Genomic DNA, 24077 nt, shown 5'->3' on the forward strand with positions numbered 1-24077 from the left:
GATAAAGTCATCTGAATCAAATGACACAAAACACGATACTCTTTCAACATTTATTTATTCTCAAATGCTGCAACATTCAATATCCATCTGTGACAAAGGATATGAATGTTTAGGTTCTGTAACTGGTGCCAGACCCTTGACCAGCAATTCCTGCAGCTACACGTCTCTTGTAACCATTGATCGGTCTCTCACACCGGTTTTGAGGAATTCTGGCCCATTCCTCCTTGCAGAACTCCTTCAGCTCTGTGACGTTTGAGGTCTGCCTCGCACGGACAGCTTGCTTCAGGTCCTGCCACAACATTCCGATGGCGTTTAGGTCCAGGCTTTGGCGAGACCATTGTAAAACATGGAATTTCTTCTTCTGCAGCCATTCTTTTGTCGATCTGCTTGTATCACGGTCTTTTCTGCAAGACCCCCTTTTGATTCAGCTTGGGGTCAGGGACAGATGGCCTGAAATTCTCCTCTAGAACCTCCTGACACAATGCAGGATGCATGTCGACACTGTCCCTGTCTTGAGACTGTTAAGCTGCCCCAAACAATCACACTCCCAACACAATGTTTGTGAGGTGGGACGAGGGTCAGCAGTTCAAGAACGGTGTTTGGTTTTTTGCCAAGCATAACATTTCTCATCGAAGCCAAAGAGGCCTGCCTTTGACTCATCTGTCCAGAAGTCTTGTCTAGGAAGATCAACGTATGTGCTCTTTAGCAACCTTCATGCAGTATGGGAAGCATGTGGTTTTTGTGGTTTTCCCCTTGCTATCCTTCCATGAATACCATTCTCGTTCAGTCGTTTTCTGATAGTTGTCATGAACAGTCACATCAGCTGCAGAGAGAGAGGTCTGCAGTTCCTTGGATGTTACCCTTGGGTTCTTTTAAACTTCCTTGATGATTTTCCATTTTGTTTTTGGAGAGATTTTGGTAGGATGGCCACTCCTGGGCAGTGACTGTGGTCTTGAACTTTCTCCATGTGTCGAATTTCTGTCTGACAGTGGATTGACTGTTTCTGGCCTGATAAGCATTAATACCTCTGTTCCTGACATCATCAAAAATTTCCTTAGATTGTGGCATGACTTGTTTCCATTCACCTGTATGGTAAAGACCACACTCATAATGTTTCTGATCTTTATTGGGTGAAGTATTACAAACTCAGCTGCCAGGTTCTATGGAATTATTTGAACATCTGATTCCAATGATTCCCTTAACCGAACCAAATAAATTAGGGGCTTGCTTACTTTTTCAGTTCCCCTGAGAAACTATGAGTATTTAGTCATTGTTTGTTAAATCCATACATCTTTGACTTTCTGAGTTGATTGTTCACCATTCAGGTTAATGGTAACATGTCTTAACACGATCCAGATTTCAGAGGACATCTTAAAAACACAATGTGTTTTGTGTATATTGTGTTGTCATGTTATTTCTGTATGTTAATGTTACTTGACTATCAATAATTAAACAATAAAAAGCTCTCTAAAATACAATAAAATAATAAAATATTTTGATACTTATCAGTCTGGAGATGCTTACAAAACAATTCCTAAAATCTGGTACTCCATTCTGCATTGTCCACTCCACTCCACTGTCAGACACATACGGTAATATAGACCATGATAAATCTACCCGACCAGTTATCTTGCTAAGTTATCCCCAAAAACAACTCAGAAAATTATCCAAAAAGTCACAAAGAATCCCAGAGTAACATCTAAGAATCTGCAGGTCTCTCTTGTTGTAGTTAATGTACAGTAAGTGTTCAAACCTCAATAATCAGAAAAGGATTGAATGGGGTATGGTCTTCATTGACAAAGCCATCCACTTGTCAGGTGAAGCTGATCTGAAAATGGGTCATTCAGACAGACAATGATCATGGACATGCAAGCTGAGCTACAGCAAAATGACTAAAGAAATATAAGACATTTTTCACTTTGGATTGGCCAAGTCAAAGTCCGGACCTGAATCATGTTATGGCAGAACAAGGAGTGGACTGCTCATGCAAGGAAACCTGAAGCAGTTATGTAAGGACGAATGGGCCAAAATTCCTAAAATGTAATGTGAGTGATTGGTAAATTATTACAGGAAATGTCGAGTTTAAGTAATTGTTGTTCAAAGGGGTGCCACCAGTTACTCAATTTTTGGAGTTTACACCAATGAGTATTTTTATTTTTAAATTATTTTGTTAAATAAATGATCCAAATATACTGTATGTCTTAGTGTTCTACATTTAATCATGTTATCATAATATGGAATATGAATATGGAGTAAACTAGGAGGATCACAAATGTTTTCTCAGCACTGTACTGAATATAAGCTCAACTTACAGTAGATCAGAAGTATACTGTAGCGCTCTCGGGTTCACGTGGGTATGCACCCTCACCGCTACGGATTCAAACCCAGGCCTCCTGCGTCACTCAACAGGCACCCAGCCAGCTGAGCTAAAGGGAGATCTCCCGTCAGCCCGGCGGCTGCGGCCCCTGCTCTTCACAGGGAAGGGCGGTGACGTCACCGCGCTGGAAAGCCGGCTCGCACAACCTCTAATGTTGGCCGTATGCGTTACAATACATTTATTTAAAAAACAAAACAAGTTGGTATAATACATACAATATAAAACAAACTATGGGCACAACTGATTTTAAGTATTGTTGAAGCATTAAATATGTAATATAAACTATATAGGGCAGTTCCTTGGATAAAAGCTAAACAGATTGGATATATTCAGAATAATATTATAAAGGTTTGTGTGGTGGTTAAGTAAAGCAGTGTAATCCTATTAACATGACATGAATACAGATATTAACACAGTAATATCTATAACTGTGTGGGTACAGTAAAGTTTGCAAGTGAAATCTTTAAATTAAACATAAGATTTGATATCAGTTCTTGTAAAGTATATCATTGTTGTCATTCTACAGCTATCACAATCAATACAGTAAAGATTTGTATTAATTTTCTTAATTACATATGGATAAGGGCATCATTGAAATGCACCTACTGTAGGTACATTTTCAGTCATGGAGTGTTCTATAAAATAGAGCTTATAAAAGTCTATTTTGAATGATATATTCTTTTGAAACACATGGTGTTAAATGTAACTATATAAATGTTACTGTATAAAATCACTCACATACTTCTCAAGTAAAAGATAATACAAAGTTTGATTAAGAAACTACTAAACAAGAACTATACATTCTTTAACAGTTGATTTGTGTTGAAGCGCTTGACATTATATAGTGTCAATGACATTTCTAAGTTATTTATAAGCCGGTTAAACTAACTATTAAACCCCGAAGCATTTCAGCTACAGTCATAGGGATTACAACATCAGTGGGAATAAATCATAACATAACAAACGTTACCTTTCTGAAGGTACTGTAAATCATCCACTGGGAAATGATCATTTGTCATCAGAGTTCAGAACAAAAGGAAACTTCCCAACTTCCCAGTTACCTTTCATAAGCTCAACTCTACTGCACAGGACAAATTGGGACTGCAAATAAAAACCAGCCATCACATAGCCTATAAAACATATGAAATAATGTACATACAGTATGAAATAAAAATGAAAGCAAACCATCTGAGCGCTGAAATAGTGGCTATTTAATATTTAAAAACTCTCTTCCCTTTGGCTGTTATATCTGAATAAAAAGCACTTATCAGAGCAGAATAGAGGATTCACATCGTACTTCCCTTCCTTACAATGATCAGGGTGAAGAAGCAATTAAGTAGTCTCATGTCCAAAACAGCAGAGATTGGATGGATGTCCTACATCCAGAAAAAAATAATTAATCCAGGCAGTTTTGATAAGCTTAATTATGTCCCTTTCTTTCACCTGATGAATTTTGGAAAAGTGCTGACCTGTCTGATCACATTTGGGAAAAGCTCTGCTGAAATGAAGCAAGACAGTAGATGAAAATGCCAAAATACCAGTGACTAGTGGAACCCCTTGTTACAACAAGTTGTTATACAGTAGTTAATAATTCAGTAGGCTGTGTTAAGAATGTTCTACATACAGTCCAGTACTGTTCCAGGGGGACCACTGTTATCCTAATGTAGTGGATCAGTGGTATTAAACTCAAGTCGTGGAAGCACTAGTGTCTTCTTAACAAATTATTTTCTTAGTTAGCCATATTTATTTTGCTCAGGATTTTATTACAGTTGATGAGGCAAAAACATTCAATCCATTAAAGGTACCATTACATATAATCAGCTAAGAACCTGGTTAGACGTATTACGATCATGCAGTTAACTAAACAACTAGACCAGCTTATGGAGACAACCCAGAAGACATTAGGCCCTCTTAGTTTGAGACTTCTTAGCTTAGTTTGAGACTTCTGCTACAGTATAAAGAAGTATGATTAGAATAACGTGCGGGTCAATATCTTTTTAAAAAAACCTACTGTAAGTCATTTTTTTTTGTCGTGAAAACAATTCGAAACGAAAAAGGGAAAGCAACGATGTCGTTTTAAAGATTTTATTCCAAAAAAAAAAAACCCATTAAAAACACCCCCATGATGGCTCGTCTTTTGAAACCCCCCTGAAGAAAGGGAGAGGTTGGATTCCACTGAAAGACTTCATATGGAGCAAGCGCAAAAACAAACAACAAAAAACAACAGACCTATTGTTTGGTGATGCCCTTGATTAAAAATGACAGGTATACAGTATGTAAATCACCGGTACTTTGCTTAAATGTTACCGCTGCGCTGGTAAATTGCGTGCTGTTCACACCTGTTCAGCGGAGAGCTGCGCCGATCTTTGCTTCCGACAGAGGGCTGTGTAAGACTGAGCATGCGCACAATCTATTATGACACCCTGGCTTCTGCTGTCACAACGTTGAGGGGCACACTGACTGCTGTGTGGGTAAGAAATTAATAACATTACATACAACAGCAGGAATAGTGCATTATATTTGTAAGGGGGAGAAAGTAAACACTTGAACAAAGCGGCTATATTCACGGGAAGCGAATCCGACATAGCTCAGAGGAGATCTAAAAGAGTGTTTTCCTACGGCGTTGAAATCCGTTTTGAGATAATCTATGTTTCTTGTTAGCCCAACATATTATAAGGTGCTTTTTTCTCCTCCTGGTGCTTCTTCACTTACCAAAAGCCATGAATAATTTTCATTTTTTTTCTATAGCACTCAATGGGTTTAAAGATCTTTCAACGTAAATTGTAACCAGGAGTCTAAAGTGAAACTATTATTTTTTTCTTTGCTCTCGGAAATGTTTCCTTTCTATTTTGTCATTCTGAAAAATTTTGATAGAGTGCAACTCTTCCTGAAAGTCTGTCATTGCTCTTCCCTGGGTGACAGCTTTTTAACATCAAAATGTGTGAAGTTGTGTTTTATATTGTTGTATCTTGTATAAAGACTTGACCTCGGCGGTTCATCCAGCATTTTTGGTGCTTGTTCACCCACTTGGTGGGTCAGTTTCCTCTTGCAGTTTTATTATAATTTGTTTCTTGTTGTTTGCTTTAAATACCTCCGCCATTTTGATTGTAAATGTTTTTTTCTTTTTCTTTTGGCGTTTAAAAACACTGCTTTCGAAAATGTACCGAAAAGCAGTTTTCCGTCTCTACGCATTTGATGTGAAATTACTTAATTCCTAGTGAAGTTTTTTTCTCCCTTAGCCATGATCAAATTGCTACCCGCATCTTTTTTTTTTGTTGTCCTGTGCAATGATGCTAAATTGTAGTCAGTTTATTTCTGCAAGTTGTAGTTGAGTGTAAGTAACTGGGATTTGCTAGGAAATCACCATTAAATTCTTTTAAAAAAGAAATCATTGTAGTTTTTCTTGCTGACACAAAAAGCGATATAATAATTTCAAAATTTGACAGCTCATATCTTTAAAATGTGTTATGTTACGCTGCATTTTGTTGATCTTACAAGTGTGTTTGCAGAACATTCGCTTTAATAATATTGGGGGCAAAGTGTCATTATTGTCTACTTTTGTGAAACTATGGAACACAGGTAATATCAACATACTATACTCCACAATTCCCTGAAACAAATATAAATGTAGAAAAATTTCCATTTTACTTTTAGTTATTCAACTCTGAAGTCCCCATAAAGGTACTTGTCCTCATGACCCGTGTTAGCAACAAAACAGAACTTTTCTTTTTATTTGTACTTGAGATCCCAGGCTGATTAGCATTTAAAGCTGTTGTAGCCTAATTCTGTGTAAAAACTGGAGACCCTTTCTTTTAGCAGTGTGTGTCAAAGCATAACGAAAGGCGTTCCTCTATATTAAGAGCACAGTAAAAAGAATAGACACCTTCAACATGAGGGTAAGTCAAATTAGAACGCCATAATGGTGTGCTTTTTTTATTTTGTGTTTGGATCCCAGAATTAATGAGCTAAAATGATTTTACCTAAAACTATGACTCATGTTGTCATGAGTGGACATCAAAATTCCACTCTATATGTTTCTAAAAGTTTTACATTCTGTTTCAAAACATCTGATTCATTTTTAGTGAGTTAGCAGTTAGATTATAAGTGATACGCAGAGGTTGCCATAGTATTTTTTGGCACTTAATAATACATTTTTTTTTGCTAGACTTGTTCTAAATGTATCACAGATTAAAGCTTACTTTTGTGGACAAGCAAAGCATGTGGCACTCGATTTTCTTTTCCATTAAAAATTCAATTGCACTAGATTATAACTTTTGACAGGAAGTGCCTGTTTTTGCAAACTTAGTAGGAATATGCATCTGTTAGAGCTTACCTTTGAGCTTTGTGACAAGTTGCTACAGCTTCTTGTTAAAGTATAAAAGCAAGGATCATTGTAATTCTTTTTTTTTTACATACAGTGTACTTTTCTTGGTCTTTATTGCAAATGAGAACCTCAAAGAAACGTTTGCCTAAATATTTAAGTGTACCCTGGATCAGTTTACATAGATACTGTATTGACCTTAGCCTGTTTTCGTATCAGATTACACTCTCTGCAGCTCTAAATTATGGGGTTCTTACCAAATCCATCCTATCAGAATCAACATCAATACATTATTCTCAGAAAAAAAGTTAGATTCTGGTTTCAAAGTGTTACTTCCTCCATACTGACAGAGCATGTGGCAGACACTTGTGGACTAAAGTTGACCTTAATGTAAACTTTCATATCAGTTTGCCTTCGTTACAAACTGAACTGCAGGTCATTTACGAGATACAATAGGCTGCTTTTGTTTTAATGATGCTTGGTTTGTGTGTCATTTTCTTGTATAATGTACTTCAGAATGAGAGATGTATGTTAGTATTCAAGACATCAAGAAATCATCAATACATTTTAAGATGCAGTAAATTTAGTAAAATAGGAAATTGTCACAGGTGTTTTATAATTCGCGTTGTTAAGGCTTTCAGAGAGTTTCATGTTGTGAAGGTTTTTCCACTTAATATTTAATCTAATCATTGTCCTCTTTTTTTTTTTTACAGTTTCTTGTCGATGTGTCTAAGACAAGATACATGAAAAGTTAAAAGAAAAAGCTTTGTTGCTTAAAAGTTTATGCTGATACTTGCTACCCTTGTACTAATTCAGAATGTCCTGGTTATTTAGGCATCGAATTGGGAAGCTTTTGATTGTGCTGTTACTGCACAGTGTCCGAATGACATAAGCTCTGCATATAGGCCTATTTTACGAATCTGGAAGTACCCTAATAGAGGACACAAGGAACAAAAGAAGGAATACAGGGTACACTGGAGTTAGTGCATGAGTACAAGAACACTCTTTTAATTTCTAAATTGATACAATGGTGAGTTCCATATCACCTAGAGAAATATCAGAGCAGTCCTACGTCTGACTAACTTTATTTTTTTTAAATAAAATGCAAAAGGTAGTTATTTGTGAATGATATACACAGCCTAAGTTTCGGATGACTGTGTGAGTGGTGTTTGTGGAGTTGTAAGCCTTCAAAAACTCTAAGGCTGTTTTTTTAAAGTGGGGTTCTTTAAATGCGTTTGCTGAAATGATTTGAAAAAAAAAACTCCAATTCAGTTTTAAGGTTTGACGTCTTTGATTTTTCCCACATACTGAAGCTTGGTTTCAGGTGATTGTATAAAGTGTGCCTCAGTCAAGATCACTGTGGCCTTGTGTGTGCCTCTGTCATCTAGTGTGTCAGTTTGTACAGTAAGGATGCAGTATACCGTTCTAGTCTTAGTTTTCTGTACTCGATGTTATGTTTTTGCCTTCCTCAAATTGCATGATTTTTAAAGTAATATTATATGGTAGAGAATTGAAATACAGAGTAAAAGATTCAAAAGTGATCGAGTAACAATTTCTTTTACTTGATTTCACTTTATGTCTGGATAGAACTGTGCATGATAATTAAGATTACACACTTAGCCTGAGGAATTCCATAAGACATCCAAAGCCAACGGCTGATTATTATTATTGTTATAGTGGAGGCAGCTTTGTATTGACAAAAATACATTCTAGCCAGCCATGTACAGTACCTGGTTTTCTCGCAGCCTTCTAAGTTTATGGCTCAAAATATTCAGTTGCGTAAGTCTATTCCAGAGCAGCAATATCTCTTTTTGCAGTTTGTCCACCAAATCTGTGAACAATGTTCTCAGTGAGGTCTTCCTTGTGCATTGTGCAATTTTAAAATAACATGAGAGACAGTATATACAGTACTTACAGGTGCTGAATTCCTGACATTTTTTGTTTTGCTTTTTTATTTCTTCCTCACCAGCTTTAGAAAATAAAGGTTTTTCTTCATGAATTATAACGTACAGTATGTTGTTGCATGCTATATTATTTGCAATAAAGTGTACTTCTCTGCATTTACCATTTCTTACCACAGTCTTGGATTTTTCTTAAATTTTCAGTCTTTTATTCATATTCTGCAGTGTTTATAGACCTCTTAAACAAGATCACATATTATAGCAGAATAATTTAATAAGCATACCAGAATCAAGTTAATTTCTGCAAGTTAAGAAGAGTAGTACTGCACTAAACACATCCTCTCCAATCTGAGCATTCACCCCTTATCTGTATTCTTTTTTTTATCCATTAACCAGTTCTCATTATAGCTTTTTAAATGTATATCCACTATTGCTGTTACTTGTTCAATTCTCACGTTAGTTAAGCATGACCTGTGCTTTCTAAATCCATGTTGATTATCCTCTATTAATTTAATATTATAATAATACTATTTAATATTATAATATATTATCATCAATTCCATAATCTAAAATTGCAATAGAGATTACATGGCAGCATAGCTTGTTCCATATTCTGAGAGCCCTTTGTGTAAAGAAGATATCTTATTCTCAGTTTTAAATCAATGTCCACATAATTTTGGCTTGTGTTTTCTGCCTCATGTTTCATTCCTTATTCTGAAGTCTGTGGGGTTAAACTTAATGTCTTTTAAAATGATGAATTTGTTAATCTGGTCCCCTTGTAGTCTTCTCTTCTCAAGACTAATAAGGTTTATAGCACTGACTTAGTCTAGCTTCCAATATACAATGGAAATGAAGACTCTCTGAATAAGCAGGGAATGTTAGTTCCTTTCTGTGTTTTTCTGTCTTGATTTTCACAAGGTTTAATATTGTCTCATCACCAGTACCCATGAGCTCTCTTAATAACAAGGTGAATTAGTGTGATGCTTAAAGTCAGTTCTTCAAAATGATGCTACATACAGTGTATCTAGCAGTGATGCATGATCTGAAGTGTACTGTATGTTAAAGATGTTCAAGTAGGTAGCGGCATCAGCATGTGTAGGCTACAAAAAAGTAAAGGTAAGTAAAGTAAAGGTTTATTCCATGCTGTAAGGAAAAGAGACAATGTTTCGGCTGTGGAGCCTTCTTCAGGTGTGGTGTGTTTGACGCCTGAAGAAGGCTCCACAGCCGAAACACTGTGTCTCTTTTCCTTACAGCATGGAATAAACCTTTACCTTTTCCTGTGAAGTGTATCTTTATCATAATGCATTTTTAAAATATGAATTTGGAACTAAAGTTCTCGTTTTGATTTATGTAAACAGAATTTAGTGGCCAGAAAAAAGCTGAAGCTTCTGGATCTCTTTTTTTTGTGTAGCGATGAATGAAAGGCACCAAGCAATCGCTATTCTTTTGTCAGTTATTCTTGAAATGTTCAGCTCTGTTCATTGGATTCAATGGATTCCTAGATTCTCAAGTTGGTGGCAGTCAGTTTAGCAGAAAGACTGGAGCAACACATCTGTCATTCTATAGCCTACACAGAACTTTTGCCCAAGGCCTAAATTCAGTCAAAACATAGACCTAGCAACCAAATAAAGCCTGTACTCGGTGACGTCTTCCTGTTTGTCACAGGTTTCTTGCTTCTGTCTCATGGAAACCTGTTATCATGCGATGAATTGATAAGTTGTGATTGGCAGACAGATTGGAGTTTTGATTTAACTGGGGTTTCAAATATTTCATAAGATATTTACCACACAGTTTATTAACACCAAAACAAAGCACATTTTTTGCAGTGTGGGCATACATGTGTGCATACCATTTAAATTGTATTGCCACAAAAATTATGTTTAATTGGAGCTAAATTGGAGCTAAATGGGAAAACAGATGAAGTTTGTTTGGAAACTTACATCTAAGAGAAAAATGGCAGTCAGTCAGCCATTCACTTAGATTGCCCCACTTGGGGGTGAATGAAGGATTTTGAATTGAATTGAACTGAATTCAATTCTGGTATACACATGAATTCTGTTTTGCGTATTGCCATCTCTGCAGTGATATCTGCCAAATTTGAAGTTAATTGATCCAACAGAAGAGCAGTCAATGGTATGGGCCATACTGTATGTTGCTAAGCAGTTTGACAACTGCTTTTGGCATAAAAAGCATTGCTGAAACCTGCGAGATGTGAGTCAACAGTATTTCGAAATTTGGAAACAAAATTGCAATAAGAAAGTCGTGGTTTAAGCAGGAACCATAATTCACCATGTGATAATTATAATGTGATCGGAATAATGATGAGAAAGCTTGAAAGAAGTTGGCTTTTCACTTTGTGTTTGTGTTATGGGATGCATATCAACAAGAGAACAATTTGTCAGCCATCCCAATTGATAAAATTGCGTTGTCTTTAGAATCATTTCAAACAAATTTGGAGATGGCATAAAATCGTTTCATGAATTCCTTTTAAAATAGTTTTTGAAGATGAACGTACTTTATATCAGCCATTTTGATTAGACAACAACTCCATATCACCATATGTTAACTACATTATACTATCACTGCAATTAAACCTACCAAGTTTGAAGTTAATTGGTCTAGCAGGCTTTTATCAGGAGCAGTTTGACTTGTTTTACCAAGCATATATGACCCTGTGTGGGTTGGTAAATTATTGCAGCAGCTTGTGCGGTTCATATTAGAAAAGGCTTTGGCTGTTAAAGAAATTCGGCATGTCTCCATTCAGTCAGTGCAAATGTTCTCAAGATAGAGGCAGTATGACTTGCGAGAGCAAAAAGTCCAAACTGTTTTTGAGCAGGAGAAATTAGTTTGATCAGTCACATTTTTCAAAACAGCTTATGACCCATCGTTCCTTTTGAACGTTTCGTGCTCACACTTGAAAAAGTGAAGTTGTTGATGAAATCTGGCAAGTTTCATTTCAGTCTGTGTAGTGGCGCAAAAGAATATTTTGAATGGGGTTTTTGACAATATGGGGCAGGCTGCCATCCCAGTAGTGCAGGGCATCAAATTTAATAGCCTCGCAATCCTGGTATACCCTTTCAGTCTAAGGTTCCTGGTCTTCAAATGAAAATGAGAAGAAAAAAGACTTTCTGTCAGCATCCTCTCCACTCTCCTACAACTAAACTGCAGCTTAGGGGAATTTCCATTTTCTGTCGGTTTTAAGAGTTTTCCACATTCTAGTTTCTCTCCAGCTCTTTAAATAGTGTCTATGTTTATTAAAACATTTTAAAATGGTGGGTTTTAGGTTATACTGAAGGTCAAGACAAAAGAGCAGGCAAGATGTTTTGAATGTCTTTTTCCAGTATTTTTGGTTGATGCTTTTGTGACTTTGCGTGCTGTGGACATTATGCTCATAATTGAATCAAAGCAAAAAGTGATCGAAACCTTTCCCAAGTACACATGCAGCCTGTTAGAAACAGGGGTCTTCGAAGTGAACATGTGGCATCAGTCAAAACCTCTAGTTAGAGAAAAAAATGTCAGTTCCATAAATACTTTTAAGTTTATGGACTTGCATTAAATACTTGTGAATTCATGTTATAAACAGTTATTTTGACTCTGAAAATTAATGTTTAATCTGTAGTTATACAAAAAATAAAATCACAAAGTAAATTACATTTTTTATGCGATATTAAGTTAAACATTATTTTGATCATCCTCAGTCATGACGTTCGGGCACAGTTGTGGAAATCAAGTCCATTTCATAGAGAGGGCAGCTGTTGTGGTTTCATTTCATATGAAACCTGTATGCCCTACATTATACAAATAGACTATTGAAGTTTTAAATGAGGATGCATTCACAGTTTTAGCTTCTATAATAAGCTCCTTATAACAGTGATGATCTACTATGAATATATTTGCAATACACTAATTGTGATGAAATACATTGTTTCTTTGTGGTTATCTTATGTACTTTATTTGTACATAAGTGAAGAGTGAATTATATTTTTTTACTATGTGCTGACAAATGAGTAATAGTGTTTTCAGTTACCATTTAGTTGTTAATTATATATTATTATTATTATTATTATATTATTAGTTGGTGTATTGTAATTAGTTTAAACATTGATTTGAATGTGTGAATTTAGTGCTTTGTTGGAGGTCTCTGACTGACATGCTACCGTTGGTGTCCCACAATAAAATGTGAGTTTAGAATATTTTAGTGTGTGGGAGTGTGACCATTTTTCATATTTTAACCAATTCTTCGCTCTACAGAAGGTTGGAGTACAGATGTTTTAATTTTTGTTTGGTCACCACAAAAGTTAATATTTCAATGTATTAGCAAGCAAATATTTTCCCTTTGAAAAAAAATGGAAAAGAATAGTCTGCTTTATATAAATATGTAAAGGAGAAACAATTGTGACAATTGTTACTGTTTATTTTGATGGCATTTTATACATGTGATCCAACATAAATTAAATGTTTATGGAATCTGCTTCATACACTACTGAAAAAATATTGCTTTAAATTTTGATAAGTGTTGTTAATTGCTGTAATTGGAGATTCTTGTCTCTCTAGTAGAGTAGAAGTTTGATGCCCTCAAACACCCTCTCATGTACAGTACATGAATGTAAAGAGATGAAATCATCGACACTAATTTGTTTCAAACAGTTCATTTAATGACATGTATAAAACATTAAATGTGATCTAGCCCAGTCCAAGTTGGCAATCCTTGCATGTTTTAAAATAATAAGTCTGATATTCCTGTTTTTCTCATCTAGTGTACATTACATTTTGAGTTTTAAATGACCTCTTTGTACAGAGATGGCTAAATATGAGATAAAAAAACATTTTTTATTTTATAACAGGGTTTATTTACTGCTTAAATAGTTTAGGAAATAAGCTTTAAGACTGGGTGTTTTACAGTTGTATATACAGAATGGATTTATCTTAGGAACTGTAGCTCTAAGTTGGGTGTGTACTGTGTAAGTCTAATAGTGTGGTATGAGGATCCACAAAACGAAAGCAGTATTTATTTCATTTCTGTCACGTTTGTCACATTTGTAATCATTGTTTTGCTCACATAGAGTTGTTAGTGTGGAACAGCCCCTCTGTCACCACCCCCTTCACAAAAGCCCATCCCACTAAATTATAGACATGCAGAACAATAAAAACATAAATACAAAAATAAGGAGATAAGGCTGAACTGCAGAGAACAGAAGCTCCCGCCGACACCTGCGCCGAGAGAAAATCCCTTGTGTATCTTCTACTTGGCGAATAAAACGTTTCTGATTCTGATTCTTACTACCTCTCACCAGCGCTAACTCATACTGAGCACTTTGGTCTCCATTTCAGTTCAGCTTGACGTGAGTTGTTATAGTTGGGCTTTATTCTTCTGTTGGAGGGGGATTTATCCCCTGGGCCTGGGTTTTCTCCCATGGGGGGTTTTGTCTGAGGGAGGTGCTGTCCAGTGGGGGTTTCATCCACCATTCCAGATTCGCCGTCTCGGAAAGGTCATGTCAGGAAGTGATGTCGCCGAAACTTTTCTAGGACATGCAGAAAGTCCAAGATTCCCCACTGTAGCATTAATACCTAATTGAGAAAGGTGTTTGTTTCTCCTAATGGCACTTCTTCCTTTAATTAGAAAATGCTTGATAATTAATCCAAATATCCTACTCTGTTTTTGGACTGTGGGAGGAAACCGGAGCCACCGGTTAGAGAAAATACTACTGTGTACTGTATACAGTATTGCAGATACTGTAGCACCCTGGGTCTCGAATTGAACCCACAACTCCAGCAGTAATGCTAACATCTGTGCCACCATGCTGCCCCTCACCCAAACAATAAAAACGAAATGACAAAAAATATTGATCTGTGCACGCACTAGTTATGTGCCGTTATATGCAGTGAATGTTGCTGAATGTAAGGTACAGTACATTACACATTATTAAGACTGAAAAATCCACTAATAGACTAAAAATAGTAAAAATCACTAATAGTAAACATCGATAATTTGTTAGTGTGTAATTTTTTCCTTATTTAAAACTTTTGTTTGAAGGCATGAAGGCATACAGTAGCTCCTTGTCCATGTCTGTGAAGTAAGATATCTCTGTTGTATAGCAATAGAATAAAAGGAAACATTGCTTGGCTTCCTCAGTAAGGCTGTTTGCCAGAAACAGAGGTATCAGAACAAAACTGGCTTGGAAATTGATATTTATTACTTTGATGCATGATATCATAATTGAAACTGAAAGTGTTCTACACTATTACATTCACTTGCATGAATTGCAGGATGGTAAGAGGTTTGGGCAGCTTGTGTGTGTGGGGGGTGTCATCTGGTGGTTAAGAGGAATTTTCCCGTTTAAAAAGGGATTTAGGCAGTTAGGTGTCGCCTCTCGTGATTAATCAGAAAACCGTCTGCGGACAGACTTTCTGAATTCCAGAAAGTGTATCTGGCCCATTTACTGTAAATGAAAATAGCTAGAATTCCATTCCGGTCTGCGTCAAATGAGCAGTTCAGCCTTAGACACCATTACTGTCCTTGCAGCCTCAACTGCTAGAGCAGCGGCCCCCAGACGTTTAAGACATGTTCAGAAATTCGGAAAAAAAGCCCTGCCTTGCTCAAGCTCCTGCTGCTCACTGCCACTGAGCGTAGTAGAGTTTGTAGCCTAAAACCACTGATGTGGGTTTTATTGGCTCGTATCTTTTTTTCGAATCGATTCTTCTACAGTAGTTGGATTATCCCGCGGTATGCCGTTGTGTTTAAAGGGTGACTTGTTCCCATGCGGCAGCCTCTTAACATCCACAATCAATGCGTGGAGTCGTGCTGTATACTGATAGCTGTAACGACCTGCTCTCCGAATGGGGTGTTTCAGGATTTCCCTGTTAATCTGTTTACATGCATAGTGTGTGTTACTGTCCACATGTATATGTACATGCGCCTTGCAGAAGTGTTAGAGAATGGTGTGATAGGGGTAAAGTGGTGGGTGAGGTCCAGCATGTGACATAGCTGCCCTGTAGGTTAGGAGGCTGATGCATGTGCCCCGATTGTGGATGCACATTTGTTTGGTGCTTTGCTGAAGGCAGCAGCAGACCTGTTTGATGTGTCGATCCAGACACGTGGTTACAGGTGGGTATTGGCAGATCATGTGTGGTGTTCCTGAACGTTGCATTACTACCATCATACTGTGATCATTTTATTTTAGGTTTAGAATTTTAGTTTAATGTTGCGCTTAAATCTTATTAGGATTCTTGCAGCTGAGGTTTGAACACAAAGCCTGTTGAGAGTGCTGTTAGACCTGCAAGGAAGCAGACGTTTACAGTACAGCAGTTCAGTCTAGCGAAAATAAAGGTTTTGACCCGTTTCTCAGCACCTGCTTAGCCAGATGTGACTTGAGTCACAAAATGATAAACTAATAAAATATAAAATGATAAACTGGGAACATGAAAAACACCATCACTTTGCACCTGGGGTATCTGAATCAACGTCCAAACCATCGACTACCATGCCAAATGGTATGTTACAGGGGAGCCAGAGCCTAACTCGGCAAGCAGAACGCTCTCTGGATAGGACACTAGTCTGTCACAGGGACCACACACAGACACAAAGATGCACACACTCACACCAGGGTCCAGTTTCCCTGAAGCCAATTAACCTCAGAGTACTGTAGGAGCCATTGGGGTGGAGCGGTGGCTCTGTGGCTGAGGATCTGCGCCTGTGGCTGGAAGGCTGCCGGTTCAAATCCCGCAGCCGGCAGAATAATCCTCCTCCATTGGGCCCCTGAGCAAGGCCCTTAACCCCAGCTGCTCCAGGGGCGCCGTATAAATGGCTGATCCTGCGCTCTGACCCCCAGCTTCTCTCCCTGTCTGTGTGTCTCATGGAGAGCAAGCTGGGGTATGCAAAAAGACAAATTCCTAATGCAAGAAATTGTATATGGCTAATAAAGTAATAAAGTAAAAGTAACCACTAAATGTAGAAATGACCTCCTGTGACCACCACTATTGGTGCTTTTATTACCATGTGCTTTTCTCCAGAGTTTCTGGCCTTATTTCATATAAGCAAGAACAATTTCATGCATGTCTGTTTTTAAAACCTTACACTTTGGTGGTCTTTTAAATGGCTTTTTGTCACTCTTTAGTAACCCCCTGGTACATTTTATGGTAATTGTTTTGAATGTAGAAAAATTAACATAAAATATTTAATCTTTAACCTCCTGATAAGTCACTTTTAAAAGGCCAATTGTCTATTTATAGTGTACTTAAATTATAAAAGTGATGTTATTAAGACAGGGTTTCACAACTGTCTTTGTCATTATGCTGTACTCTGGGTAGCAATTTTGTAGGATAACCTGCTGAGGAGTCACAGATTATAAATATCCTATTGGTTTCTTAGCAGATGCCCTTATCCAAGGCAATTTAAAGTACATACGGTACTGTATATGCAGTTTGAAAACAAGTATCTATTCAGTACATACACGTATGAATTTAGAAACATTCAAGGTGAGGTATACTATTCTATGTTGTATAAAACGTTTTCTTTTTAGTCTTTGAATTATTTGTGTTTATACATTTTATGGGAATACAACATTTCCAATGGGGAATTATAAAATTAAAAAAAATGCTGTCAATTAGTTAATGTCCTGAAAAACATAAATACTGACTTTTGTGTTGGAAATGTACTCTGCATGGTGAATACAATTACAATTGCACCAACAAAGATAGAAAACTATTTTAATTAATCAATTTTTTTCGAAGTTCCCTTTGTAATTTAATCGAATGTAATATATTTCATGTTTAAGAAAATTGTGAAATGAACACAGCCTCTTGAAAAATTGGATTCGGGTTCAGCCATGAATCCCAGAAAACTGAAAATACGTCCCTTGGTAAGGGGGGTGTAGTTAATCACTTATCGCTGTCTTTAATCTTCTTAATATTATACATATTTTTGTAATAAAACTACATCAAATGTTCCCATGATTGGTGATTTATTACCGTTATTGCAGCATTTAGCTTTAAATCTGATAGAAACAACGCATGTATACTTGTCCGTCTTGCAGAGTAATGTTCTTAATTTTGTGGACTGTTGTCCTTGAATATTTCTTGAAACTACATCTGGCCCATGAATTTATCATGAGCTTTGGAAAATTAATATAGAAATTAAGTGGGTGGTATAAGAATAAAAAAAACAGTGCTTTGGCAAAAGGATTGAATAATGAGAAGAAGACGCATGCTGTGTCCACAGGGAGTCTTATTTAATATACAGTGTAATAGTTTTCTGAAGTGGTGCCTTTCGGTAAAAGCATTTACTGTATGATCATGAAATGTACTGTACTTTGCTGAGTCGATAGCCCTCAGTGATGAAATGTAAGCTTGCTGGCTTTTTTTATTACAGTGGTGTGAAACCTATAAGAATGTACCTTAAAGTTGTGTTTGAATTGTTAATATCCGCATGAAACCCCTTCTGCATTTGTAACAGCTGAGATCGCTGTCTGATGTGGAAAATGAATTGCCGGGATGGAGATCCAACCCCCTTTCCATAGCTGTTTGATTAATCTCTGCCTTTACTGTTATGCCCAAGTGGGCCTGATTCTTTCAGGGTTTGTGTGAGATCAGGTGCATTTAATTAAACTACTTGAAAAGAAAGTGATTGGTGTGAATTGCAGAGGGACGGTAGTGTTTGTTTTTTCCTGTTATGGAATTAAATTGAATGCATTTTTTAAAATAAAATCTGATCTTTAGGATTTTGTAACATCTGTGTTCTTTGTTGTAGTTTTATTAGCTGAATTTACACGTGTATGTAATTACTCGCTGATGCGTCAGTATCTGGTCTTTTCATGCTTCTAGTGCTGTCAATTAGTGTATGTCATGAAAAACATACTGTAAATACTGTTTATATATTCTTATATACTGTAAGAATGGACATGGAATAGGCGGTTGACACCTGTCTTTATAAATGTTGACCCCTTTGATCCTGGCAAGGACTAAAATTATTAACAGTCAAAGCATACAGTAAGTGTAGTTTTCATTAATAGAACTTAAACATTATAAAACATTTATCATACTTTTAGAGTCTGAAAGTTTTACGGTGATTCAAAACCATACATTTATACCCTCGTGTAACTGAAATGTACAGTAGGAATGACTTTTTGTCTAGATTCTCAAATGAAATTTGCATCGTTATTGTATCTCATGGCATAATTGTGGAACAGGCTCACTGTGATTTTTTTTTTCCTCACCTCATTCACTTCATGGAAAACATTTTGTGCAGTATTGCCCTAGTTTCTCGTCGGTGTTAGGTTCGAAAACTGCCTCACCAGTCACTTTTTTTTCTTCAGGCAGTTCCTCTGGTGAGTCTTTATACAGCATCAGTGGCTGTGAAAGTCCTTTGTTTTTCAGGTTTTATTGGTTCTTTTGAGATTCCCTGCAGAATAACCCATGTGTCATTCATCTTTAAAAGCCTGCAGGGCAGGCTCTCCCTGCAGGTGTAAATTGTTCTTTTACCCATAGCTTTGATGTCATCATATCATCTTGGATGTATGCTGAAATGTAAAATAGTCTGACACAGAGACAGGGTTGCATGCACTGTACTCATGGAAACCTTGAGTTTTCCAGGCTAGTTTGGTTAAATGCTTTTGTCAGACACTGCGTCACTTGTAGGGCCAACAAGAGAAGATCTGTGTAAACAGTGTGGTACTGTAGATGTCCTTTACTTACCACTATTACAGCATATGTCTTAATCTTTCTGTTTCGTTTTTATCCTGGCAGTGGTGTAATAAAGAATTTTTTCTTTGTAAACAAAAGGAATGGGAAGAGATACACTGGACTAAAAAGAAAAACACCTTGAAGTGCAGTGAAGTATGTTATTGCCTAATTACTGTGTTATATTTAAATAACAGTAGCAGAGTCTATACCTGGTCCCTGGACAAGACAGAACTTATTTTCTGAGCGTAGGAAATGCATTGTTATGGTAGAGTTATATTATTGCCCATCTCTGATTTTAAGAACAGCTGTTTATACCATGAGGGATACAGAGAGGGCTGCTGTACTTACTGTACTTCCTTTATTATTCCAGATGGGAAATTTGCATGGCAGGCAGGTACAAGACATAGCACAATATACACTACATTTAACACATTATGAACCCGTTTACAGATAAGAAATCACAGGCATTAGATGAGAAAAACAAGTTAACAACTTAAGTAATCTTCACAATTTAGAAACAAAATGGGTCATCGGTGTGTGAGCCGCGTACAAGATGAAAAGAATAAATTAAATAACACGTAAAATATACAGTACAGTCAGTTGTCCAAATGAAGCAGGTTAATAGCTGTGGGAATAAAGCATAGCTTAGCTGTATTGCACTTAAAGTATATATTGATAATTCAGTCGTCGTTCAATTCAATAGTACAGTAGTTGTCCTTAACATGAATATGCTTTTCGTTCCCTATTCACTTGTTCTGAAATGTGCCTGGGTCCTGGGTTCGAGTCCAGCCTAGGACACCTTCTGTGTGGTTTTTTCATGCTCTGCTTGTGCTCGCAGATTCATTCCCATTTGCTCCATGGTCTCAGGGGTGGGTCCTGTGCTGGCTGGACCCTTGAGCTTGGGCAGGTGGCTTTCTGATAGTGAGTGGGTGGTAATCTGTAAACATATACAGTATAAATACACAGGACTGTATAAACACATATTTGTCTCAGTAATAACTGTTAAGAGGTTCAGATCATTTTTGCATTGTGTTTCAATGCCTTTTATATGTTTAAGCATACATGAAAGCATGAAAATGCTATTGACCCTGTCTTTTAAGTCACTCAGTCCAAATTGTGTCTCAGTTTCATATTGCTAAAAGAGAAGCAAAGTTCATAATTACTGTAGAGGCGATATTCAAAAGCATTTAAGCCCCAGGAATGATGCTCTTAACGAATCCGGTTTGTTAAGTGCATTTGTTGTCTTAACTTGTTGGATGGATCATTATTATTTGGACTTTTTCTGAATTGTTACCAGCTGCTAGATGGGTCTTTTCAAATTTCTTTTAAATCCTTTTGTTTGCCCAATTTCCTTCATTATATGATGTAAACATGGTTGACAGCTATTTGAGACTGTTAGGACTCCGAGTCAGGAGTTTTGATAACTAAGATACAGAATTCTTAGTTCACAATTAGAGCGAGCAAGCATTGCTTAGGTGAAAACTGCTGGATTGTCTGTGCTTGAAGGGATCTTTGCTTAAGACCAGGGTATCTAATGAATGTAATGTATCTAACGGTTAGCTACAGTACGTCACTATGCGGTTTCATTATACTGCTCTTCCATTCATCCTTTTTCTAACCCCTTCTTTCCAATTCAGAGTCGCTGGGGGGACACAATGAGCACAAGACGGGGTACACCCTGGACAGGCACAAACACCGACACGCAGTTTTACTGTGGTCAATAGTAAAGGCAGCAGTGTGGAGTAGTGGTTGGGGTCGTGGGTTCGAATCCCAGGTGGAGCACTGGTGTTCTACCCTCAGACAAGGTACTTGGCTCAGATTGCTTCAGCTAATGCGCTGGGGCATACAGGGATCTCTTGGCCGTCACTGTGAGTGAGTTTGTTCTCAATTGAATTATCTGGCTGACTGGAAAATGAAATGAACAGGTTCTCTGATTTTGTCTGGCTGATAATCAGATTTGTATCTTATAGAAGAGCTGATACACTTCTATTATATAGAACATGGATGATGGCAGCTTTCAGTTCTGAAAGTAATTTGAGGTAAATTCTGTATTTTTATTCCTACGGGTACTGACGTTCTTTCGGAAAAAGTAAAAAAAGATTCATATACTTAAAACCTTTCTTTGTGGAACTGCTGTAGGGCTTTAAAGTGAATATATCTGGGCCTTTTTTGTCAGGTATCTTAACGAATGGGAGATAACTAAATAGTAATACAAATGTGCACAGCATTATCCTAATGAATGATTTCTCACATTTATGGTGACTATCCAGATGTGCCTGTCATTCAGATACAAGATCATCGTTATGCCAAAGTCACTCCGTCGTTCTCTTGACACTGCATTATTTTGATGACATGCTCACTGGTTATGTGATAAGATGCATTTAACAGAATGATGTGTTAATTCTAGAAGGAATCCAAACAAAAAGGCCGTGGAACTTGTTTTGACAGTCTGTCGGGAAGGACCCCTATGACAAAAATCAATTTTTTTTGTTTTTTAAAATATCAATAAATTTCTAGAAAAAAAGGTTCTGTCATAATGAAAGGTGCTGGTTGCTTTCTGTACAGCATTAGCCTATCCTTTATTCTGTTACACTTGTGGAGCCATAGCAAACCTCAGTAACAGCAGTCTTACAGGGCTCGCTGTCAGATTCCTCAGCGTTCGAGATGGCCGGATATGAAGTGGCAGAGGATAAGATCAGAGAGAAGGACAACAGAGATGCTGCCGACAGCCGTTTTACTGAGCGGCTTCAGGAGCTGCTACCCTCCGTGTTTTTGGACAAATATGAAAATGTAACGATAGGGTGCCAGAGTAAATTATGGAGAGCGTAACTGAAGGTCCGGCAGTGTGCTACACAAAGTGGGGAAAATACGGAGGTCAGGTTTTACATTTTGACATCAGTTCTACTTTATATTGTATATATATATTTGTTGTAGCATCTTTTCTTAGCATCCATTCCCCGCTTCTTCCAATACAGGGTTGCAGACTAATCAATAACACTTAGACTTATGATCATTTTTAATCACTCATAAAAATGTGTATATTCTGGTCCTCACTGAGAGGTAGGGGCTTGAGATGTCACCACATACAGCAAGTCAGTTTGTGAATCTTAGTCTAATTGAGCTTTTCATGAAAACATCATTTCAAATTTACTACATAGTGAAATTTACTATGTGTTGGGATGAGAGAATGCAAAGGCATGGTACTTATAGGAGAAATATGTTCTATACTGTATGTATCGTATAATACAAATATGTATTATGTAATATGTACAATTTTGCGCCGCATATTTGCACATACTGTACAGAATTTTGTTGTAAGTACGATGATAAAGTGCTGTAGTGACGCTGGGGATAAAAAAATTCTGAGGGGTTCTTAAAAACAAAGCAAAAAATAACCATATTTTTACACCCACATTAAAGGAGTTTTAGAAGAAATAATAAATCAAGACTTATCACTTCACATTCTCCCTAGGTCTTTTTTTAATGGTTCGCATGAGTTTAAGAAAATATTTTTGTCATCTTTTAAAGAATGTAGGGAAATCTGTAGAGTTTATTTTACTTCCAAAGTGCAGTATATACTCTATAATTGTTAAAACATTTCACATATCAACTGTTTGCTTCTATTCAAAGTAACTGATTGATTGGACTCTTTGCAAATAGGATCCCAAGCAATTGCTTTGATACAATATACTGTAATATCTTTTTCACCATTGATTTGAATGTAGTTGTCATGGTGACACATCTCTGGTAAGAGTGTGGGTTAGGTTTGGCAGTTAGACGTTTGAACAACTTTCATTACCATTTTGCTGTGAGAGGTGTGTTTAAAATTTGCTGAATATTTCATGACATGGGCAATTTTTTACATTTGCTCGTTTCTTAACTGTTAAGGATGGAGGGCGTCGATTTGTTTTTGACTATTTCAGCATTTGGATGAGTTTTTTTTTAAGGTTTTCAAGCTTCCAGGTCATGTAGTTTTTGTATCTGTGTCTCTGTGTGCCTGTTTAGACGTTAATAACAACATTTAACCTCTCGACAAAATCTTTTTTTCACCGGCGGATCAATTTAGACTTCACATAGTCATATGTGTGCTTAATGGTTATGCTTCAGAGAACTACCTTAACCTTTAACATATACAGGAGGTTATTCCTTAGACTTGATGTTTTTAAAAAACAGCACAAAACAAGAAAAATATATTTTATATATTTTTAATATATTTTACGAGCTGTCTTTCATTTGCCCTGATGTGCCCTCTCATCAAGACATTAGCAGCCACCTTTGAGATGTCACATTTATCTTAAGCTGGTATGTTTATAGGTTACGGACAATTAGAGAGACTGGGCAAGATAATTGCGGGGCATCTCTAAGTACATCGTGTTGATTCTAAAAATACATTTTAGTTAATTCCAAACAGATTTTACATCCACCCTTCTTCCATGAGCGCTTAGTCCAATACAGCGTTGTATGGGACTGTGGAACCTGACCCATCACACATGGGACACAGGACGCGATGCACTCTGGGTGTGTCTTCTTACCATGACAACCCACATGGGCAGATTTAGAGGCACCAGCCAAGCTAGATCTAGTCTGTCAACTGAGAGGAAACCAGAATGTTACTGTACTGTACTGTACATGTCATTTTTATGCTGTATTAAGTAATAGACTTACTATAGACTGTGTTGTTTGTCAGATATCATGCAGTGCATCACATAGTATATTTACATTTGTTGTTTTAAAACAGTAACCCTCACTAGGAAGGATTTTTTAAAATTATATCACTGTCCAGTCACATATGGATTATTTT

General features: G+C 36.9%; 1 protein-coding gene across 7 annotated transcripts in view; it reads left to right on the forward strand.

Moving 5' to 3' along the window:
* The first annotated feature begins 4780 nt into the window (after positions 1-4780).
* The window catches only part of l3mbtl4 (L3MBTL histone methyl-lysine binding protein 4), a 139887-nt gene continuing 120590 nt past the window's right edge, over positions 4781-24077 (forward strand). For 3 of the 7 annotated variants that reach the window (XM_088919532.1, XM_088919533.1, XM_088919537.1), the window contains exon 1: positions 4781-4848. The gene's annotated coding sequence lies outside the window, so the exon portion shown is untranslated. The remainder of the gene's footprint in view (positions 4849-24077) is intronic. The other 4 variants (XM_088919531.1, XM_088919538.1, XM_088919535.1 and 1 more) reach the window with 2 other exon arrangements.

Source organism: Atractosteus spatula, chromosome 6 (genome assembly GCF_055471065.1).
Source record: "Atractosteus spatula isolate fAtrSpa1 chromosome 6, fAtrSpa1.hap1, whole genome shotgun sequence".
Taxonomy (NCBI): domain Eukaryota; kingdom Metazoa; phylum Chordata; class Actinopteri; order Semionotiformes; family Lepisosteidae; genus Atractosteus; species Atractosteus spatula.